The sequence below is a fragment of the Triturus cristatus genome, chromosome 10 (assembly GCF_964204655.1).
Source record: "Triturus cristatus chromosome 10, aTriCri1.1, whole genome shotgun sequence".
NCBI classification, from domain to species: domain Eukaryota; kingdom Metazoa; phylum Chordata; class Amphibia; order Caudata; family Salamandridae; genus Triturus; species Triturus cristatus.
In genome coordinates this window covers 45106054-45128221 of record NC_140593.1, presented here as the reverse complement: position 1 = coordinate 45128221, position 22168 = coordinate 45106054, and the positions used below count along the sequence as shown (strand labels likewise).

Here is a 22168-nt window from a genome sequence, read left to right as displayed (position 1 = left end):
CGCCTGCAGGAGTTCTCCGTCCAGCCGGAGTCGTGCGAGTTCTAACTCATGGATCTGGACCCGCTCCCGCTCCCGTATCTCTTCTGGGGATAGGCCGGTTTCAATGCTGTTTCTTCCCCCATTTGCCGGGGCCGTGGTTGGCTGTAAGGCTACGTTTGGTTCTGACGTTCCTTCGCTTTGGGGCGCTGCTACTTCGGCCTCTACCCAGGCTCTTAGGGCTTTCTGCATGTCCTCTTTTGAGCCTAATCCGGTGGTCGAAATGCCTTTGTCTTTACAGAACTGTTTGAGTTCTTTGTGGGTGTATTTCTCCAGCCGTTCTTGTTGGAAACCCCCGGTCGTGGTGGTCTCCTGGCTGCTCATGGTTATTCTGCGTCTGGTTGGGTAGCTGGTGAGTTACTTGCTGTACGATTTGCGTCCGGCTCGGATCCTGTCGCTGGCCACCAAATGTTGGAAGGCGGACCTCAGGGGAGTCGGCGGGACCACCCAGTGGGCCTCCTTACTGCAAGGAAGCAGCCGAGCGCCGCTGAGAAGCCTCCTAGGAGAGGTCCTTCCCCTATGATCGTACTAATCTAGTAACACCACCACACAGGACTTGACACCGGTATCAGTTCTCATATATTTTTATCGGTAACTTATCGTAGGTTTCTTTGGCAATATGTACAGGTGGATCGAGGGATCCGAAAAGAGTCTCAATGTCTTTGTGGGGAAGGGGTAGCGGGACAGTCTCAGTACCAGCCTGGTACGGGGGTACCCTGCACCCAGGTATTAAGCCTCAAGCTGGGAAGGGCTCCGGGAGTCGGAGCGTCGGGTGCCGGACACAAGGGCGGCTCGAAGAGGTCGAGCCGCGACGGAGTCAGCAGGGCTCCGATGGTAGTTCAGCGAGGTTGGGCCGCGACGGCGTCAGCAGGGCCCCGAGGTTCCCGTGAGGATCTTATTCTCAGCAAGGTGGAGCCGCGACGCAGTCAGCAGGGCTCGAGGTACAGTTCCAGGCAAGAGTCTTTCTCCGTAGGGTCAGCCGCGATCCGATCAGCAGGGCTCTCGACTCAAGGATACAACTACTGTCCTGGTGCAGGTTCGTCCCAGATATAGGTCTGGAGCCCTTTGATGTCCGGACCCTTGTTTTCCGGGGGGCGGAGAGGCCGGGCTGGGAGAGGCCAGACGCCCAGCGGGAGAGGCGCCAGGGCCCAGGGAGGCCGGAGAGCGATCGCCCCCAGGCGTTGGGGGACGGTTGGGGGTCCCATCGAAACTCCCCTCCTCCGGGATCGGGGTGCCCCCTGGCCGGATCTTGGTGCCTCGATGTCGGGGTTTCGCTGGGGCCGCGGCCGGGGGGAGCCGAGTCACGTTGGCTGGTGCGGGTAGATGTGCACCATCCAGGGGGGACCCCGAAGGGTGAAGAGGTCCCCGGTCGGCCTGAAAAGGGGGCTAGGACCACGCCACGAGGCCGGGTCCAACAATAGGTGTCTTTTGGTGTCGGGTCATGTCGTCGATTTCAATGGAAGCCTGCAAAGAACTGCTGCTGCCGTGAAGAGGAGAAGTGTCCGAAGAGATCCAAGCCCGGATCTAGGAAGGAAGGAACCTGAAAGCAGAGGGGACAGAGTATGGGTCACTTGCCAGTGACCGAGGGCAGGATGGACCAATGCCCACAGATGTCGGTTATGTTATGTTATGTTAATCGTTTTTATAAGGCGCGCAGCTGCCCCAGCCAAGGGGCGTCCCGGCGCCTGATCAGGTACCACAACACAACAAATCGATGCTAATAAGGGAAAAGGAGGGAATCAGTCAGCGGTTGGAAACAAAAAAGTTTTTATGGTGCGCCTAAAGGAAGTAAGACTGTTCAGGGCTCGAATATGGACAGGGAGAGAATTCCATAATCCTGCTGCTAATACTCGAAAAGAGCGACCTCCCATCCTACTCAGTCTAAACCGTGTATTGACCGCCAGATGGAGAGATTCCGATCTAAGAGACCGCGTAGGAACATAGGAGGAGACAAGCTTAGCGAGGGCTGGAGGAGAGGAAAGCTTCAAGATTTTAAATGTCAGGCAGAGAGCCTTAAATTTAATTCTCTGTCTAACCGGCAGCCAGTGGAGAGAGGTCAAAACTGCAGAGACAGAGCACTGTCTAGGGAGGCCAACGATGGCACGCGCCGCGGCATTCTGCACCCTTTGCAATCTAGTAGCCTCCGCCTGATTCACTCCGAGCAGCAGCGCACTCCCATAGTCCAGCCGAGAAAGAATGGAGGCTTGGACCACCAGTTGCCGAGTAGGGGGGTCGAAGAATTTGAGGACCGGTCTCAGGCCTCGCAGAATACCATAACAGGTGCTTCAGGTGAGTGGATGGGTGTCTTGACTCTTCAGCCACGAGGTCCAGGAGGCGTCAATGAAATCCACAAGACGGATTCGAGCTGTCCCACAAAGTTTGTTGAGTGCTGCAGTGTCGGCGACCAGAATGGACCCAACAAGCCTTGGCACCCGCAAGTCACTGGAATTCAGAGAAAGGACTGCGGTGCAGACCAGCAAGGTCTGAGGGACTCACCCAGCGAGGGTAAGTCACGGCACATTGGGAGCAACCAGGAAATCCCAAGCAGAAGAGGAGCTGCCTTCGTGGAGACCTGCTAGACAATGGGCTAGTCATCGCGAAGGAGACTCAAGCGGTCGCACTTGAAACTGGCTCACGGGTCACTCGTGGAGTGGGAGCCAACAAACTTCGGTGTAGGAGGTGCTCAAGGCAGGGGCTACTCGGAGTCCAAAGCACAACTTCGAGGAGGACCAGGAAAATAGTGTTGCTGCAAAAGTTCATGGTGTCGGCGTACCCCAGGGCTTCTCGCTCAGCCCCACCCTCTTCAATGTCTACTTGAGCCCCCTCGCAGCCATCGCCCGCAACCACAACCTCAACATCATCTCTTACGCTGACGACACCCAGCTGATCCTCTCCCTCACCAATGACCCGCCACCGCCAAAACCAGTCTCCAGGAAGGAATGAAAGATGTCGCGGAATGGATGAAGATCAGCCGTCTGAAACTTAACTCAGACAAGACGGAGGTCCTGATCCTCGGACCTACCCCCTCCGCCTGGGACGACTCCTGGTGGCCCCCTGCCCTGGGCTACGCACCCAAGCCCACGGACCACGCACGCAACCTGGGCTTCATCCTTGACTCCTCCCTCACGATGACCAAGCAAGTCAACGCAGTCTCATCCTCATGCTTCAACACCATTCGCATGCTCTGAAAGATCTTCCGGTGAATCTCCACCGAAACCAGAAAGGCGGTCACCCAGGCCCTCGTCACCAGCCGGCTGGACTACGGGAATGCTCTCTACGCCAGAACCACAGCCAAGCTACAGAAGAGACTCCAGTGCATACAGAACGCATCTGCATGACTCATCCTGGACTTCCCCTGTCACTCCCACATCTCCGCCCACCTGAGAGACCTGCACTGGCTCCCCGTCAGCAAGAGGATCACGTTCAGGCTCCTCACCCACGCACACAAAGCTCTCCACAACAGTGGCCCCGAATACCTCAACAACCGCCTTACATTCTACTCGCCATCCCGCCAGCTCCGCCAGCCTCGCTCTCGCCACCGTCCCACAGATTCGAAGATCCACCACCGGAGAAAGATCCTTCTCCTACCTGGCCGCCTAGACGTGGAACTCCCTCCACACCCACCTTCGACTGACCCAGGACTTCAGGAAGCACCTCAAGACCTGGCTCGTCGAGCAGTAGCAGCCCCCCCTCCCCCCCCAGCGCCTTGAGACTCGCTCGGGTGAGTAGCGCGCTCTACAAATTTCGTGATTGATTGATTGAAAGAGGGGTGGTTACACCCATTTCCTTTGTCCAGTTTCGTGCCAGAGCAGGGGCAGGAAGCCCCTGCAACCGGTTTAAACTGGACTATGCATAGGGACACCAAATTTTCCCCTAGTGCAGGACTTCAAAGCACCAGAGAGTGCTCCCGCCCAGCCCCAGTACACATCTGCCTGTCTGGGGAGGTGGTTGCATCCCCCTTCGACAGGAAACCTGTTGTCCCGGCCTCCCCTGCCAGAGTTTCGGTCAGCAGCAGGAGGCCAGACCCGTGTCTGTGGCAGAGGCATCCATTTTGTGATGCAAGGGCTCAAGAAAGTCCTACCGGGTTTGACCAGTGTGAACATGTCTCTCCCTCTAGAAGCGTGGAATGCTACCCCCGCTGCCTGGACTGGTGGGGGGTAGTATTCCAAAGCGTATGACACCAAACACAACATGTTTTGATGCAGCCATTCCAAAGTTAGCATTTACCGTGAGGTTATAATGCACTTAAGAGTATATGGTATGGCTGTATCACAGAACAGGCAAAACAACAAGTAGCGAGATGCACACCTTATTTTGTGTCCGTGAAAATTCATCTAAAGCTCAACAATTGTAGGCCTGGGCCAAAATTCCGTTCCGTTCGCGGAAGTTGCGATATTTTGGCATTCTCGCGTTCCGCGGAAAGCGCGAAAATGTCAAAATTTCCGCATTCCGCAGCTTAGCGATAATTTTTTTCTTGCTCGCGCTGTAAAACAATACATTCTCGCGCGCGCGCGATCGCCTTACCTGAATCCCTGCGTTCTCCGACAAGTTTTCTTGACCCGGTCGCGTTCTCCACGAGATGTTGGATTTTGGTAGCCATTTTGCGCTGTCTCGCGAGAGTTCGCGGCCGCATTCAAGTCATTTTTCACGCGATCACGTCATTTGTCGCGCGATCAGGTATTTCTTCTCGCGATCATGCACCGCGCGAGTATGAGAAGATTGAGATCTCGAACATGTCATTCTACATCGCGAGCCAGAGAATGAGGACGCGGGCACATGAAATCGAACGCGAACAGGAGAAAGAGACCGCGAACACGTCATATCCAACGCGACAGGGACAAAGAAGAGAACGCGATCATATCGTTTTCGACACGCCGGCGGAAGTAATGTGAAGCTGGAGAACTCAACAATGTAAAATTTACAATTTGGAGAGGAATATCGGCTCTAGCAGCATGAAACCATCTGCAAATACTGATTTTGGATGAAAAGAACTCCTTACATTCACATTTGGCTTTCCTTTTTTGTGCAAGGACTCCAGGATTCATTTTTTTTTTACAAAGTGGAGAGAGGGAGGAAGTGACACAGATTCTCCAACTTCCTGTTCCTGTCCAGCAGGCTCCTCCCAGTGCTTTGTCCATCTCCTGCTCATTCTGCCTTTGGATTTGGAGCTGGAAAGATCTCTCTTTTTGTCTGCTGCATCATTGCAATTGGATTTCAGGATTTTTGGAATAGGATATTTTACAAGTAAGTGGTTGTTGTGTTTGATTGTGGGCATTGCAGTTGTTGTGTAACTACAATTTATTTTTGATAATTAATTATCATCATTCCTTTTTTTTTTTTTTAATTTATTTTAATTTTGTGGGTTGTAGTAGTAGGCCCGAGCTAGCCATGGGCATGGCCTCATGGGTGTGTGTGTGCATGATGAAGCAACTGTTCCTTTTGTTTTTTGAATATATTTCATTTTCAATCACATTTAGGGCATGGATGGCATTGGATTGAGTTGGGGAAGTGTGTATTTTGGGGTGGCCTTGCTGATGTTGTTGGGGCTCTCCATGTGGCTGGTGGCCATTTTGAGGCCTAGGCCTGCAAGCTTGCCTGGCCTTGTCTGCCAGCAGGCCTGCTTTCATCCACTGCTACCAGAGCAGGTAGCCACAGCTTTAGTAATCTACTGTTTTCTGTGTGTTCTGTTGATTTTAGACATCATTTTGGGCATGGATGGCATTGGATTGAGTTGGGGAAGTGTGTATTTTGGGGTGGCCTTGCTGATGTTGTTGGGGCTCGCCATGTGGCTGGTGGCCATTTTGAGGCCTAGGCCTGCAAGCTTGCCTGGCCTTGTCTGCCAGCAGGCCTGCTTTCATCCACTGCTACCAGAGCAGGTAGCCACAGCTTTAGTAATCTACTGTTTTCTGTGTGTTCTGTTGATTTTAGACATCATTTTGGGCATGGATGCCATTGGATTGAGTTGGGGAAGTGTGTATTTTGGGGTGGCCTTGCTGATGTTGTTGGGGCTCGCCATGTGGCTGGTGGCCATTTTGAGGCCTAGGCCTGCAAGCTTGCCTGGCCTTGTCTGCCAGCAGGCCTGCTTTCATCCACTGCTACCAGAGCAGGTAGCCACAGCTTTAGTAATCTACTGTTTTCTGTGTGTTCTGTTGATTTTAGACATCATTTTGGGCATGGATGGCATTGGATTGAGTTGGGGAAGTGTGTATTTTGGGGTGGCCTTGCTGATGTTGTTGGGGCTCGCCATGTGGCTGGTGGCCATTTTGAGGCCTAGGCCTGCAAGCTTGCCTGGCCTTGTCTGCCAGCAGGCCTGCTTTCATCCACTGCTACCAGAGCAGGTAGCCACAGCTTTAGTAATCTACTGTTTTCTGTGTGTTCTGTTGATTTTAGACATCATTTTGGGCATGGATGGCATTGGATTGAGTTGGGGAAGTGTGTATTTTGGGGTGGCCTTGCTGATGTTGTTGGGGCTCGCCATGTGGCTGGTGGCCATTTTGAGGCCTAGGCCTGCAAGCTTGCCTGGCCTTGTCTGCCAGCAGGCCTGCTTTCATCCACTGCTACCAGAGCAGGTAGCCACAGCTTTAGTAATCTACTGTTTTCTGTGTGTTCTGTTGATTTTAGACATCATTTTGGGCATGGATGCCATTGGATTGAGTTGGGGAAGTGTGTATTTTGGGGTGGCCTTGCTGATGCTGTTGGGGCTCGCCATGTGGCTGGTGGCCATTTTGAGGCCTAGGCCTGCAAGCTTGCCTGGCCTTGTCTGCCAGCAGGCCTGCTTTCATCCACTGCTACCAGAGCAGGTAGCCACAGCTTTAGTAATCTACTGTTTTCTGTGTGTTCTGTTGATTTTAGACATCATTTTGGGCATGGATGGCATTGGATTGAGTTGGGGAAGTGTGTATTTTGGGGTGGCCTTGCTGATGCTGTTGGGGCTCTCCATGTGGCTGGTGGCCATTTTGAGGCCTAGGCCTGCAAGCTTGCCTGGCCTTGTCTGCCAACAGGCCTGCTTTCATCCACTGCTACCAGAGCAGGTAGCCACAGCTTTAGTAATCTACTGTTTTCTGTGTGTTCTGTTGATTTTAGACATCATTTTGGGCATGGATGGCATTGGATTGAGTTGGGGAAGTGTGTTTTTTGGGGTGGCCTTGCTGATGCTGTTGGGGCTCGCCATGTGGCTGGTGGCCATTTTGAGGCCTAGGCCTGCAAGCTTGCCTGGCCTTGTCTGCCAACAGGCCTGCTTTCATCCACTGCTACCAGAGCAGGTAGCCACAGCTTTAGTAATCTACTGTTTTCTGTGTGTTCTGTTGATTTTAGACATCATTTTGGGCATGGATGGCATTGGATTGAGTTGGGGAAGTGTGTTTTTTGGGGTGGCCTTGCTGATGTTGTTGGGCCTGGACATGTGGCTGGTGGCCATTTTGAGGCCTAGGCCTGCAAGCTTGCCTGGCCTTGTCTGCCAGCAGGCCTGCTTTCATCCACTGCTACCAGAGCAGGTAGCCACAGCTTTATTGATCAAGTGTTTTCTATGTGATCTGTTGAATTTTTAGACATCACCTTCCTGAGAGTGTAGTGTGGCTGTACACAGTACTAGTAGTATAACATAGCTCTAGTTAAAAAAAATTCATAAATGGCTAGACTATCTTTTGTTTGCACTAGTACAGTACTAAGTAACTGAACCACAAAAACAAATGCAACATTTCACTGATGTTCTTCTCCTGTCTTCTTTGCTTTTAGGTGCACAAAAGACAGAGTAGGAGGTGTCATCGGCATCACCTGGCTACCCGTTGTACTGCCAGCCAGACAGAAGTCCTGCTGCGCATCACGCCCACGTGTGACCAGAACTTGTTGTGCATCTGCCTCCTGCCTGACGTCGGAATAAGATGGCCCCAAAGAAAGGTACCAGGTCCAGTACCAAGAAAGTTGCTGGTGAGAAGAAGGAACAGAAAAAGGAAGTGCCATTAACCACGACTGGTGGTGTGCCGGCCAAGGTTTTTTTTGGCACCAAAGCGTTGTCCGGGAACCAAGCTGGGAGCAGCACAGCGGTCCAGCAACCCCACCAACCTAGGCCCAAGGGCTTTACTGTCGCAGAGGTAGCCAGTCTACTAACGGGCAGCGGTGTTGAAGAAATGTCATTACCGCAAAGTAGTACACAATCAAGTTCAACGCAGGCGCAAACTCAGCAGATCAGTGTGCAGCCGGCGCAACCAGAACAGCAGCAGCAGCCGGCGCAACCAGAACAGCAGCAGCAGCCGGCGCAACCAGAACAGCAGCAGCAGCCGGCGCAACCAGAACAGCAGCAGCAGCCGGCGCAACCAGAACAGCAGCAGCAGCCGGCGCAACCAGAACAGCAGCAGCAGCCGCCGCAACCAGAACAGCAGCAGCAGCCGCCGCAACCAGACCAGCAGCAGCAGCCGCCGCAACCAGACCAGCAGCAGCAGCCGCCGCAACCAGACCAGCAGCAGCAGCCGCCGCAACCAGAACAGCAGCAGCCGCCACAACAGCCCACCATAGTAGTTGTTGCTCCTGACGTAGGGGCATTTCAGGAAATCGAGCTTCCTGCAGACAAAGCGGAGCGAAGTCAAACCACTGTTCCAGAACATCTATTGTCTTCCAGACCACCAGCAAGGAAAAGGAGGCTTAGTCCATCATCTTCTTCTTCAAGCCCCGCTTCTGATGATCGTGATGACACTTGGGTCCCACCAGCTCGGTCTGAGAGTGAAGTACGCCACAAGACATTGCTTCTGAAAAGGAAGGTCCCAGAAAAACTTAGAGTTATGGAGGTAGATGTAGAAGAGGGGGGTGATGATGTTGATGAAGACGAGCCAGTCATCACGCACATTACTCCCGCCCCAAAGGGATTGGAGACCGACATTCTAACCCTATCCAGAAAGGCTGCTACTGAGCGGGATGCAGCACGGATCTCACCAACACAGGTTACACCACCACTACCTCCAGCTGCCATATTTTCCAAGGCCCGGCAGGGACCTACATCCAGCTCAACCACCTCAGTAGGAAGTGGTAGTAAAAGTCACAGTGTAGGTGGACAGGGTCACATATTTTCAAGGACCCCCTCAAGTTCATCTGGTGTTGAAAGTGGCACATCCAGCAGTGCCAGAAAGTTCTCCTCCCCAGTTTGGGACTTCTTTTCTGTTAGCGCCAAGGAGGAGAACGTTGCTATATGCGCAATTTGTCGGCAAGGTGTTCGGCGTGGTAAGCTTGGTACAAACTATGGTACCGGAGGACAAGCAAGTCATCTCAGAACACACCACACTATTGTGTGGGAGGATCACCTACTTAAGTTAAAAGAAAGTAGGAAAACTAAACCCTTTGAAGTTGGTCAGGAATCAGGGAGCGATATTATTGTGGTGGCAGGTGAAGAACAGGGAGGCATTTCTAGCCCTGTCTCCAGTAGTGCAGTCACTGCAGTGGTAACGCCCACATCCTCCTCAGTAACATCAGAGTGGCACCGCAGTAAGAGCCATACTCAGAGTGTGGGTGAGACACCAAGGCGACCGGCGGCGAGTACCTCAATGAGACAATCTGTGTCGTTGAGCCTTAGTGGGTTAATGGCACCACTAAGGAAAGTAAGCCAGCCTACCATTGACAGCATGTTTAGGTTGGAGGGGCAGTTCCAACGCAACCACCCAACGGCACGATTGTACAATGCGAAGCTGGCTAAAATGTTAGCGCTGGACCTTCTTCCTTTTTCATTTGTGGAAGGGGTGGGTTTCCTTGAATTTGTGTCTGCCATCTGCCCGAAATGGAAAGTTCCAAGCCGGTCCTATTTCGCAAGAATTGCTGTTCCGGCACTACATCATGATGTGCTGGAATTGGTTGGACAAGCTTTGCAGAAGAGTGCTGTGCACAATATCCACCTGACAACAGACATGTGGACCAGTTGCCAAGCCACAGATTACATGTGTATCACTGCACACTGGATCTCTTTTGTGGGGGTTAAAGATCTACTATCTGCACGAGGTGTTGTTGACACAGCTGCGATTTTTGAAGGTACTCGGAAACATGCAACTGTAGCCATGTTCGCCATGGAGAAATCTCATACGGCTGAAAACATTTTAGAAGAGTTTCGCACCAAGGTTTTGGAATGGCTGCAGCCCAGAGGGCTTGGTATTGGTTTTGTTGCCACAGACAATGGCAGTAATGTACTTAAGGCCATGGAACTTGGTTCCTATTTCAGGGTTCCGTGTTTGGCACACTGCATAAACATTATAGTGCAAGACTTTCTGAAAAAAGAACCCATAGTAAGCAATTTACTGTCCATCTGCCGAAGAATATGCACTCATTTCAGCCATTCTTTTAAAGCTCGGAAGCAGCTGAGGATCTTCCAACGTGAGCGTAGGGTGCCAGTCAAGGCACTCATCCAGGAGGTGGCAACACGTTGGAACTCAACGTATTACATGCTTGATCGTCTGTACGAACAGCACAGGTCACTCAATGATTATGTCTGGTACAAAGGCAGTGATGCTAGTGTTAAAGGCATGACCCTTCAGAGGGAGCAATGGACCCTAATTCAATGCCTGACTGAGATGCTGTCTCCTTTTGAGGTCTTCACACGTGAAGTCAGCAAGGAGGACTGTACAATGGGCCAAGCGATCCCATTGTTGCAAATGCTAGAGCATGAGCTGAATAATGTGTCTGAATCCTACAAAGGTGTAGAGGACAGAAGGCAAGCCCATGACTTGGTGGAGAGCTTATCCAGGCGCTTATCAGAAAATGTAAGGATACAAAATAAAATTTTGTCACAAGACCATTACATTTGTGCCACAATTCTGGATCCACGTGCAAAATTAGGACTATTCCGTTCTTTTTCCGACACTGATGTTGCCCGCTACAAAAGTTGTATAGCTGAAGCAGCCATCAAGTTTGAAAACGAAGGGCTGCTAATTAAAAGCCCGCCACATCAACCCACAACAAGTACTGATACTGAAGCAGGCCATGCAGAATCAAGTGCAACTTCGTCGGCTGAGGGCAGTGCGGTTGGCTCACAATCGCAACACTCACCATCACCATCGACTACAAAAACAATAACTGGATCATTCGGCCGAGTACAATCATTATCAGATTGGTATGTAAAGATGGGCCGTAAGCACAGTGCTGATGCACAGAAAAAACAGCACAAAAGCTTACCAGCAGCAACCCTGAACATTGAGCGGATGGTCCAGGCCTATCTGGACGATCCAACAGAGGTGTACGTTGATCAAAACCCAGTGCAGTATTGGTATAGGAAAAGGTCTGAATGGCCACAGCTCAGCAGGCTGGCGATAAGCTATCTGGCTTGCCCTGTCGCAAGTGTCTCTTCCGAACGTGTTTTCAGTGCTGCTGGTTCCATTGTAACCTTGAGAAGGACCAGTCTATCTCCCAAAAACGTGGAGAGGTTAACAATGATCAAAATGAATCAGCACTTCATACCACCGAATTACACAATGCATGAATCAACAGAGGAAGATGAGGACAGCGGCTCAGGTGACGGTAGTATTGTGTCAGATGATTACCTACTACTGGAAGATCCCCCAGAGTTTGAGGACGAGCTATACTTCCCTGACAATTAGGCTCGCACTTACTGTCTTCCTCCCTTTTTTCCCCCTTTGTTTGTGTCTGTTGTTCCGGTTATAAACTTGTGAATCGCAACCAATGCATTATCACCGTCTTCTAATCTTCTAATTTAAGATACAAGTTTCAGGTGTCTGCCATTTGACACTACAGTCCTCAGAATCCAGCTCCTCCGCTCGATCATACTGCATCTCCTGGTCAATTCCATTTCCCTCATGAATGATGATTGGATGATGGTAACAACAAATTCAAACTTTCCTCGTCCTTCCAAAACAAGTGGACCATGAATCTGATGACTTCTATAGCTATCCTCCTTCAGAGCCGAGAGAGACTGGCCATTAACTGAAAATAAGATGCAACAGGTAATGATTGATGCCATGCATTGTCCGCAGAAAAGCAGACTGAGTGATGTAGATTTTGTTGTGTGTGTTGCGCATGAATGAATTGATGTAATTGTGCACTGCCACTAATCAACTTTCTACAGAACACACTAGTAATTACTAATTTTCCTCTTCTGGCAAACAAGAAATGTGTACTTCTCTCCTGCATCTTGGTGATACATTGCTTTTAATTCAATACAGGAAGGGCACTCACTCAATCTGCTGCGCAATGCAAATGACTGTGACTTAACAGCACCGTCCATCATGATGATGGCGAAAGAGACGGCCTGCAGCGTTAACGAGATGAGATGCAACAGGTAATGATTGATGCCATGCATTGGCCGCAGAATAGCAGACTGAATGATGTAGATTTTGTGGTGTGTTTCGCATGAATTGATGTAATTGTGCACTGCCACTAATCAACTTTCTACAGAACACACTAGTAATTACTAATTTTCCTCTTCTGGCAAACAAGAAATGTGTACTTCTCTCCTGCATCTTGGTTATACATTGCTTTTAATTCAATACAGGAAGGGCACTCACTCAATCTGCTGCGCAATGCAAATGACTGTGACTTAACAGCACCGTCCATCATGATGATGGCGAAAGAGACGGCCTGCAGCGTTAACGAGATGAGATGCAACAGGTAATGATTGATGCCAAGCATTGGCCGCAGAATAGCAGACTGAATGATGTAGATTTTGTGGTGTGTTTCGCATGAATTGATGTAATTGTGCACTGCCACTAATCAACTTTCTACAGAACACACTAGTAATTACTAATTTTCCTCTTCTGGCAAACAAGAAATGTGTACTTCTCTCCTGCATCTTGGTGATACATTGCTTTTAATTCAATACAGGAAGGGCACTCACTCAATCTGCTGCGCAATGCAAATGACTGTGACTTAACAGCACCGTCCATCATGATGATGGCGAAAGAGACGGCCTGCAGCGTTAACGAGATGAGATGCAACAGGTAATGATTGATGCCATGCATTGGCCGCAGAATAGCAGACTGAATGATGTAGATTTTGTGGTGTGTTTCGCATGAATTGATGTAATTGTGCACTGCCACTAATCAACTTTCTACAGAACACACTAGTAATTACTAATTTTCCTCTTCTGGCAAACAAGAAATGTGTACTTCTCTCCTGCATCTTGGTGATACATTGCTTTTAATTCAATACAGGAAGGGCACTCACTCAATCTGCTGCGCAATGCAAATGACTGTGACTTAAACAGCACCGTCCGTCATGATGATGGCGAAAGAGACGGCCCGTTAACTTAAGATGAGAAGTAACAGGTAATAAATGATGATAATTAATGGCATGCATTGGACACCTGACTCTGAGCTATTGATCTTTGTGTTGGCGTTGTTTGTTGTGCACAAAGTGAATGATGTCAAAGTGTACTAGTGTTAATCTATCTTTCTGTACACAATAAAGAATGACTCAAGTCAGTAATATTTATATTTCTACTCTTGTTGTGTTCTAAAAATTACACTTGTACTGCAGGCCGATCTTCAGTCAGTAGAAGTATCAGAGCTGATGATGAAGTCAGGAGGATGTTTCATGAGTGGCATAAAACGGAAAAGCCTAAAGGTAAACACGTGAACCACAACCACAGCACACCCAAATGTCTGTGTAGAAGTTGAATAGAGTGTAGCGGTGGGATGACTGCAGTGCATTGATTTTACTAACTTTAACTGTAAAATGCTATGTCTGGAATGGATAATGTGCTTTGCGTTTGTCCAACTCTTTGAGAGAAAAAAAAAAGGACTCTAAAGTGGTAACGTAGGATGTGCTAATGGTAAGCACTGTGGGCCTGATCTCTCCTGTTACTGTTGAAGGTCTATGCTGGAAACAGACTACAGTAGAGATGATGCATATGCATACATGCCACCTCGGAAAGTGTTCTTGTTGCACTACACCATCACTTGTGCATTTGTTTTCACTTTCTTTCTGAATATCCCCTTTGGTTTTCAATCTAAAATTACAGGCCGGGCCTTGTCCAAAACTTTGTAAAACATTACAATGCATATTAATTACCTTACCAATCAATCACCTTTTTATTCCAGCCGGGCAGTGGCGAGTGGTGAGGCGACACACCCTAGATTGATGGACGAGAGGAGCAAGAGGAATGCCGAGATGCAAAAAACCAGTCCACATTTTTGACCAGGATAAGACAGTAACAGTATCCACTTTTCACTTCTTTTAAAAAATTTGATTAATATCTTGTATACATTCTTTACAACAGTGTGTTCTTGGAGTTGTTATTATCAATCATCATTACGTTTTCTCTGTGTTTACGATTCTTCACTACCAATATTTAAAATTTCTATTTGCTATCTGTTAAAGTTTTAAGGCCGGAACAGAACAAGAAATAGAAGTGTATGTAATCCGGGTCTCATCATGCATGCATTTCCTTTTTTATACCTTAACATATGGAATGGATATGGTATGGTAGTCTTCAATGATTGTCGTTTGTTTGTCTATGTATGCATACTGTTTTTCTATGTCAAACCTTTCCCAAAATCCCCCTTCCCATCCAATCAACGGACCCTAACCCTCTTCCCCCGGGCTGTGTGACTTATTGTCGAGGTGTAACTAAATTAAAAGTACACCAATACTTAATCACACACTTGCTGGGGCGGATGTGGTGAAAGCAACACTACTTCAATTTCAATGCAGAGCGATGATCTTCTTCTGCTTGCCCACCCATGAGTAGGATATTTCACAGGTTATTTTATTTAACAAAGGAACATATACCTCAGCATGAATTGCCGGCATTGATTTGATTTGTTTGTTGTCATTCCTCATATACAGCACTAACTGTTAGACTGTAGGCATAGCCAAGTCGACAAAACTATAGTTTGTAACTCTGTCTAGTAGGCTATCCTCATAATATCCAGCATTCATTTTTTTTTGTCAAATATTTGAACATATAATTGTTGCTCGGTAAATTCTGTGATGTACTTCATTCAACTACTCCTCTAACAGTCTCTCAAAGGCGATTGACTATCTCCTTTTCTTTTTTTGGAAATGCTGCTACCCTGCCAGTGTATACTACTACTATACTACCACCACCACCCCAATCATGGCATGTATGAAAAAGGAAACCATCTTCACCATGCAGCCAGTGCTGTGCCACAGTTGGACATAAACATCAAGCACCGGTAAGAGAGAAGTTTGGGGGAGGCAGAATCAATAATGGACATGTCAATGATGTCAGTTTCAAACACCACTCCAAAGAATGCATAGTAGGACCAGTCAATGAGTGAGGTGTGTCGCATCTATCTGTTTGTGTCTTATACAGTCAGCAAATTATTGAAATCAAACACACGCTATGGGCGGCCATGCACCAGCAAAGAAACAGTGTGATGTAAAACAGTTACCCCACCTACAAAACATTAACAACATTGCATGTAACATAGAAAAATATATTTAATTGACCCTAACAAATAAACTAAACCCACAAAAGCTGACCCACCCCCCTCCCTAACCCCAACGACTGTCCATAGAAATAGAGAACGCCCAAACGAGTGAGGAAACAAACAGGAATTAAAAAAGGGGCAGTGACAGGGACTAACTGGTGGGGCGGGACTGGAGGAGGACACGAATCTGGTCCTCTAAATGGGCGACGCGGCGTCTAAGGCCGCGGCAGTTGCAACCACAGTGGGGGGGGCACCGGAGATGGCACGGTGGCGGCGGGCAGCCGCCAGACGGTGGCGCCGTACCGCTGGAGGGCGGTGGCTGGGGCCCGGGGCACTGGAGGAGGCTTCAATTGCTGCTGCACTCTCCTCCTCCTCCTCGGCTAGGACCACCAGCCGCCGGTATTCCTGCTGGATTGCCTCCAGCTTCCGGCGCCGTGCCTTGGCGGCCAACTCCTTGCGGTTGATTTTCGGAGTAGCTGTGTATCAAAAAGAAAAAAACACGACAATTGTAAAATATAGTCTTAATAAAACAGTAGGACAAGGTAATTATTTATACACATAGTGGCATGGTAGAGTAGCACTATAAAATAAAGCACAGTAGTACATAACATTTTAAATGTCGCCCGTCCTTCTTCCTTCCACCTGTCTTACACTTTTTAGTTGAACAGTGCACCAGGTGCTCTTCTCCATAAAACTTTCAAAGCGGAGTTGAAATCAGATAGATGAGGCCATTGGTTACTCAATACTCTGGCTCCTAGTCCTATACCAATTAAAGGGAATTCTAGTCTTCTAGTTCACTCTTCAAACGTCCCCAAGAACTCATACTTACTTACGACATCGGATAGCGGGCGGACTTTGTCCGCCCGCCATCCGACTGCTAAAAAGGGTGGGGGTCCCGTGGGGACAATTAATTAGGATGATGCGCCCGGCACAGTGGCGGGCGCACCCTGTTATTTTAATTTTAAATTCTGGTTGGCTTTGCTGAAAGCAATGCTAAAATGTTGTGCTGCTTTTCCAAGCACAACATGACGGGCCTCGCACGGAGCCTGTCACGTTTTGCTTTGAAAGTCGGGGGGTACCATAGCATCGGTAGGTACCCTCCATGGGGGCCCCCAAGCATACTCTGCAATGTGTGCATGCCTTTCCGTGGCGGACGGTAATGCCGCCACGCAAAGGCATTCCAAAATGCAGATTATATGGCTGCCGGTGTGGTGAGAGAGACACCACCGCCATATTGAACCCTTTTCCGCCTAGACATGTCTGAATATTTTCTACAGGGATGGCGGGAGGTTTGCCCCTGCTGTGACGGCAGTGAATTCCAGCCAGCCCGGCGGGGGCAATACGCCCACCATCCTAATGGGGCCCTAATTCACAACTTTACAGTATACATAGACATACAGTACACCTTTGCAGTGAGTGTGCTGTCAAGTTCAACAATAGTTAAAGATTATGAATCTAACTTACCACCGCCTGCCACTGGTGCTGCCACTCCCCCTCCGTTGCTATCTGCAACTGCCGCATCCTCGCCCTCGGCGTCGCCTTCGCTGGCCCCAGCAATGGTGGTCGGTAGTGCGCCTAGAAAACATTACACATTTATTAGGCAACATATACACCTCCCCCCTATTGATCAGTAGCAAGGTTGAAAAATGAGTTAATACTAACATAAATCACTAGTACAAATCAGGTAGTAGTAGAGTAGACACTAAGTTATATGATCATTGTAGCATTTGCTTGATTAGCCCTAGCCATGCACATGTGACGTTACCTTTACCTTGCAGCTTCTTAAGACACCTTTGAGCCCACATGACCTGCCTCACACTGCTACTGTCTAGTCTACGCGCTGCGTACAGGCGGTCAACAAACATTAACCAGCCACTTTTTTAGGAAGAACTGGTGTACTACTGTTACTGTTAGTCCATATTGCTTATCCATAGATGCTACACTTTTTGGCACGGCTGAGAAATGCTTGCAAGTTGCAATATACTAACGCACACCATTTCTTTTTTCGCATTACAGACGCAAGATTCGCTTCTACGAACCAGAGCTTCTGAACGATGCACCAACTACCAGTACTAGGTTCTTCTGAGGTGAGGGGTCCCTTCACTCACATCTTCATTTATAAATGTATATAAACTAAATTGCTATGGGATGGTGGTGCTGCCTTCCACCACTTCAGTTATCATGATTTAATTCCCAACTGTATTAGTGTAACAATGTATTTTGTTTTAATGTTATTGATTTGCCGGTTGGTGCTGCTAAGATAACAGTGTACAGACCTTCTCAAATTGAAATAAAAATTTTAAACTTACATAGACTTCGTGGTATTTGGTGTGGAGTGGACTAACTTACACGATTGAGCAAATTAAAGTAAGGGTGTGCATGTGAATTGCTTCCACGACAGAGGTTGGGTGTGTTAATGTTCTGGGTTGTCTACTTGTTGGTTGTCTTGGGGGGAGGGTTCCGAGACCTAATAGGTATGACAAGACAGTACTATAGTCAAGCAGTGGAATTGTGGTGGGTGCGGAATTTCTGATTGAGGTGTGCAAGGAAGGTCCAACCTACCATCACCAACATCCTATTTTCTGGTGCAAATGTATGTGCAAGATCCCTACAACAGTTGTATGTCCTATAGGGTATCATATCAAAATATTAAGAAATCTGGTAGGGCTGTTGCTGTGAATTTTCAAAGCCTAAACATCAACAAGAGTAAAAAGTAGTACAAGACAACGACCCAACGGATTGTACGAGCTACTGGTGAATATGAGTTTTATATTACAACCTTTCACAAAGAGTGCCACTGGGCAAGACTAGCTACTACAGTACAGACAGACAGACTGATAGTATGTAGTAGTACTCAGTCATCGTAGCGGAGGCAGGGATAAGCTTTTTGAAACCGTACAGATCGAAGGATAATTGGTGGTAAAAAAATAGCATTTGGAAACACACTATAGTTCGGGAGAAATGGGGCAGTAAAAGTTATGGAATAAGAAATATTATTAAAAACAAGAAGACTTACTGGGGCCAGCAGAGGAGCCCTCAGCGGTGTCCTCCTCGTGGTGTTCCTGTCCCGCCGACTGCCCAGTCCCTGCCCGTCTGCCCCTGGGTGCTGATGAACAGGAAAGATATAAGAAAGACAAACATTGATGGATGGTGTCAACTTAAGCAAATACAATTTTTTTCAACAACGGTCAAAAAACACTTATCTAAACAATTGCAATAACTACATTGACCGATCTCATCTGGTCAACATGTAATATCGGGGGATTCGCAGTTCGACTACTTAAGTTACTATTTATCAACAGTAATCCATTCTTCCATTCTGATTCCAGAAAACTAAGTTACAAGTAAGCCTAAGTATTAGTACAACCTACCACCCAACCTAGCCCACCTATTCCAGGCATGCCAATTGTACATTAAGTATGCATTTCGACTGTATTCCTCAACAATGTGTATGATCCAATCATGGAGGACACATTAACATGACTACATTTTTTGTATATACACAATTTTGGTTTGATTGATGCTCATCTGCTACTGCTAAGTAACTGCAAAGCCTACCTCCACTCATTGAACAAACTAGAAAGGTTCTAAAGACTGGCGTACTAGCAGCACGTCACGTAACTGAGTGAGGGGGCATCACGCATACCACTAACCAATTAGAAGCTCATACAAAGTACCTAAACCTATGTATCAATCCGCCCCTATCTATTAGTGACAGGACAAAGTAAGGAGTGGACATGAGTCACTGTAGCATTACGTAACTTAATTTCTCTAAAATAAACTCGTAAAGAATCACGCTAAGCAAGCGCAAACGCAAAGCTGCAAACAAGTAAGATTAGTAGTAGCGCAGAAGAGCACCTGTGTCATAATCACAGAAGACTTTTAAACATTATTAACCTGGAATGTATTGCAAGCAGCAACATTCTATCTGGTTGGAAGGAAAAAAAGATATTCGCAATATATAACATAGAGCAGAAGAACAGACACAAAGTTGTAATAATTAAATAGGTACTCACCAAGCCCCGGGACCTCCACTCCTAGCAGGTCCAGCAGGTCCTGCTCACGGTCCAGGATGTCGGACCACCGGTGCGTCAGCTGTGCCTGGGTGCGCCGGACCCCAGAGATGCGAGACACTGCCCGGCGCACCTTCCCCCACCGCTGCCGACGCTCCCGGAGGCCGTACCCGGACCCAGGCCTGCCACCTGCTGCCAGGGTTGAGGGGAGGTGGCGCTGCACAAAGAAAATTAGTGCAGCCAACTCCGCCTCCCCAAATAAGGCCCGTGCATGCACCCCTTGTGGGCGCCGCCTTCCGCAAGGAAGGCGGTCGCGGCTCTGGCTGCGCCGGCGAACAGCCCTGCCCTTGGACATGGTTCTGGGGACGGGGCGGGAAAGAAAAGGTAAAATAAATAAAGGAGTAAAGGAAATAAATAGCAGGCAATACAAAGAGAAAAAGTAGCTAAAAAACAAAAAAAAAGGTACACAAAAACCAAAAATATAGAGGCAGGAAAATAGTTAGAGAAATAATAAGTAATAAAGATCCGAAAAAAGTGGCTATAAACAAAGGATTGAAAAGATTTAGGGAGGATTGAAAATCAGGCCCCAGAACCATGCAATAGAGTGGAAAACAAGATGGCCGCGCCCGTTGCGACCACGTGGGCAAGTTCGCGCGATATTTTCTCCCTGAGCAAGCAAAAAGCAACGCGATCAAGTAAAAGCGATCGCGAACAGGAAATATCGACCGCGAACATGCATTGCGCGACCCGGAACAGGAAGTAAACAACGCCAGAGGGCGGGACAAGTGAAAACAAGATGGCCGCGCCCATGAGCGACCGCATGGGTAAGTTGGCGACCCGCGAACACGCAAAAAATACCGCGAACAGGCGGCAAAAAACTTCCGCATCTTCGCGATATTTCCGGCGTGTTTGCGGAGATTTTCTGCAATCTCGCGATAATTTGCGGAGGTTAATTCCGCAAATTCCGCCCACCCCTAAACAATTGTATCCAGTGTAGGCGTGCAATGCCAGGTAAGCGCTCCGTCCAAATGCGCCGCATATGAACAAAAAACTAAGGAACCTATTGCAGCTCCAATACCGGCAGCACAGCCATTAATTCCATGAGTCCAATCAATTAAATCCTAATATTCTTCTTATTCTTAAACTCTTCCATTAATCCTATACTTTTTACTCCGTTTTTTTGAATAATCTTCAATTCATTTTACTCATTTCATTCACATAGAGGATCGTTCATTCAAACACAGGAGGCCAGATGGTATCCAAATGTCACGATTTTATTGAATAACCCAATGCATTTCGGGATTAAATCCCTTCTTCAGGGGTATCTACAATGCAAAAAAATTAGTAAAAATTAACATCATTGTTGGACTTCAACTTCCCTTTCAATGACACACCTCTTGTATTGTTTATAAAAAATGTCGATAATACATGCTACATTAATCACCCCACTTGTTTGAGCCACACCAATTATTCTGTTGGAAGCGCAAAATCACACCAGTTGTTCCCTCCAAAACGCAAAATGAATCTGTGAACCTGCCTTCTGAACACCTCCAACCTCCCGACCTTCACCTTCCTTTCACTGACCCTCCTTACGTTTAACTGACCTGTTGGCCTGCTTAAACAGAAAATATTTGAAATGCCCCAAACAATGCTGCCTTGCTCCGCTTACCGTGACAAACAAAGTGAATCCTTCAAGGTAAGTAAACTGCATAACTTCTCTCGCTGCCAGCTTGATTTGACAAAAGCGTGTTCAACATCATTAGACTTTTAAAAAGTGCACGTACGCATCTCTTTTCTCCTTGAAGCAAAGAAAACACTTGCTTCCCGGCTAGTTTTTATACTCTCCACAGCAAAGCATTAACTCCAGGTGCTCAAGCTAATTACAACTATCGCAAGGGTTCCCAACTAATCAACAACGCACCTATCAATGCAAGTGGGAGGGATTTAATAATGATAGGTGCGTTGTTGATTAGTTGGGAATCCTCGCGATAGTTGTAATTAGCTTGAGCACCTGGAGTTAATGCTTTGCTGTGCTGTGTATTCCCCCGTTTACACAAGTACAAGTGCCAACCACCTTGTCTCTCACACTAAATTTTAAATTTTAAGATACCGAATCAGGAAACAGAAATGTATCTAGGATATCGAAGGGAGCACAAACGGTTGTTCTCCTTCTGCCCGCATTTAAATTCCACCCGTCCCCTGTTTACCTTCGTGATGTGGTGTCAATTTAATCCTTTAAGGGTGCCGCACTGCCTCCCCGTATCTCTCGTTGTCGGGTAAGTGACCAATGGACACATCACGAAGGTAAACAGGGGACGGGTGGAATTTAAATGCGGGCAGAAGGAGAACAACCGTTTGTGCTCCCTTCGATATCCTAGATACATTTCTGTTTCCTGATTCGGTATCTTAAAATTTAAAATTTAGTGTGAGAGACAAGGTGGTTGGCTCTTGTACTCGTGTAAACGGGGGAATACTGTGTCCTCCATTTTTTGAATTGTGGGCCTAATAAGGGGATCACAAGAAGTGCATGTAAAGTATTGTTTTCCTAGTGAACTGAACAGGTCCTAGGTAACTTAATGTCCAATTTTTTTTTACATTTACACCCAAAATGAGATATACCTAAAATAAGATACTTTATTGACATTATAGGTGGTTTTTTAGAAAAAAAGATACCTTCAACGAGAAGACTGCGTTGATTATGGTAATCCTGTAATATCCATGCGGATTCCTCTGACTCAC

The 22168-nt window shown here is 47.8% G+C and overlaps 1 long non-coding RNA gene across 1 annotated transcript; it reads right to left on the bottom strand.

The window, feature by feature from the left end:
* Window positions 1-15315: 15315 nt before the first annotated feature.
* Window positions 15316-18518, bottom strand: LOC146788802 (uncharacterized). Its single transcript, XR_014969711.1, has 3 exons — window positions 18433-18518; window positions 16881-16991; window positions 15316-15892 (listed from the first exon to the last, which is right to left on the bottom strand). It is a non-coding gene; the product is annotated as an uncharacterized LOC146788802 (long non-coding RNA).
* Window positions 18519-22168: the final 3650 nt, after the last annotated feature.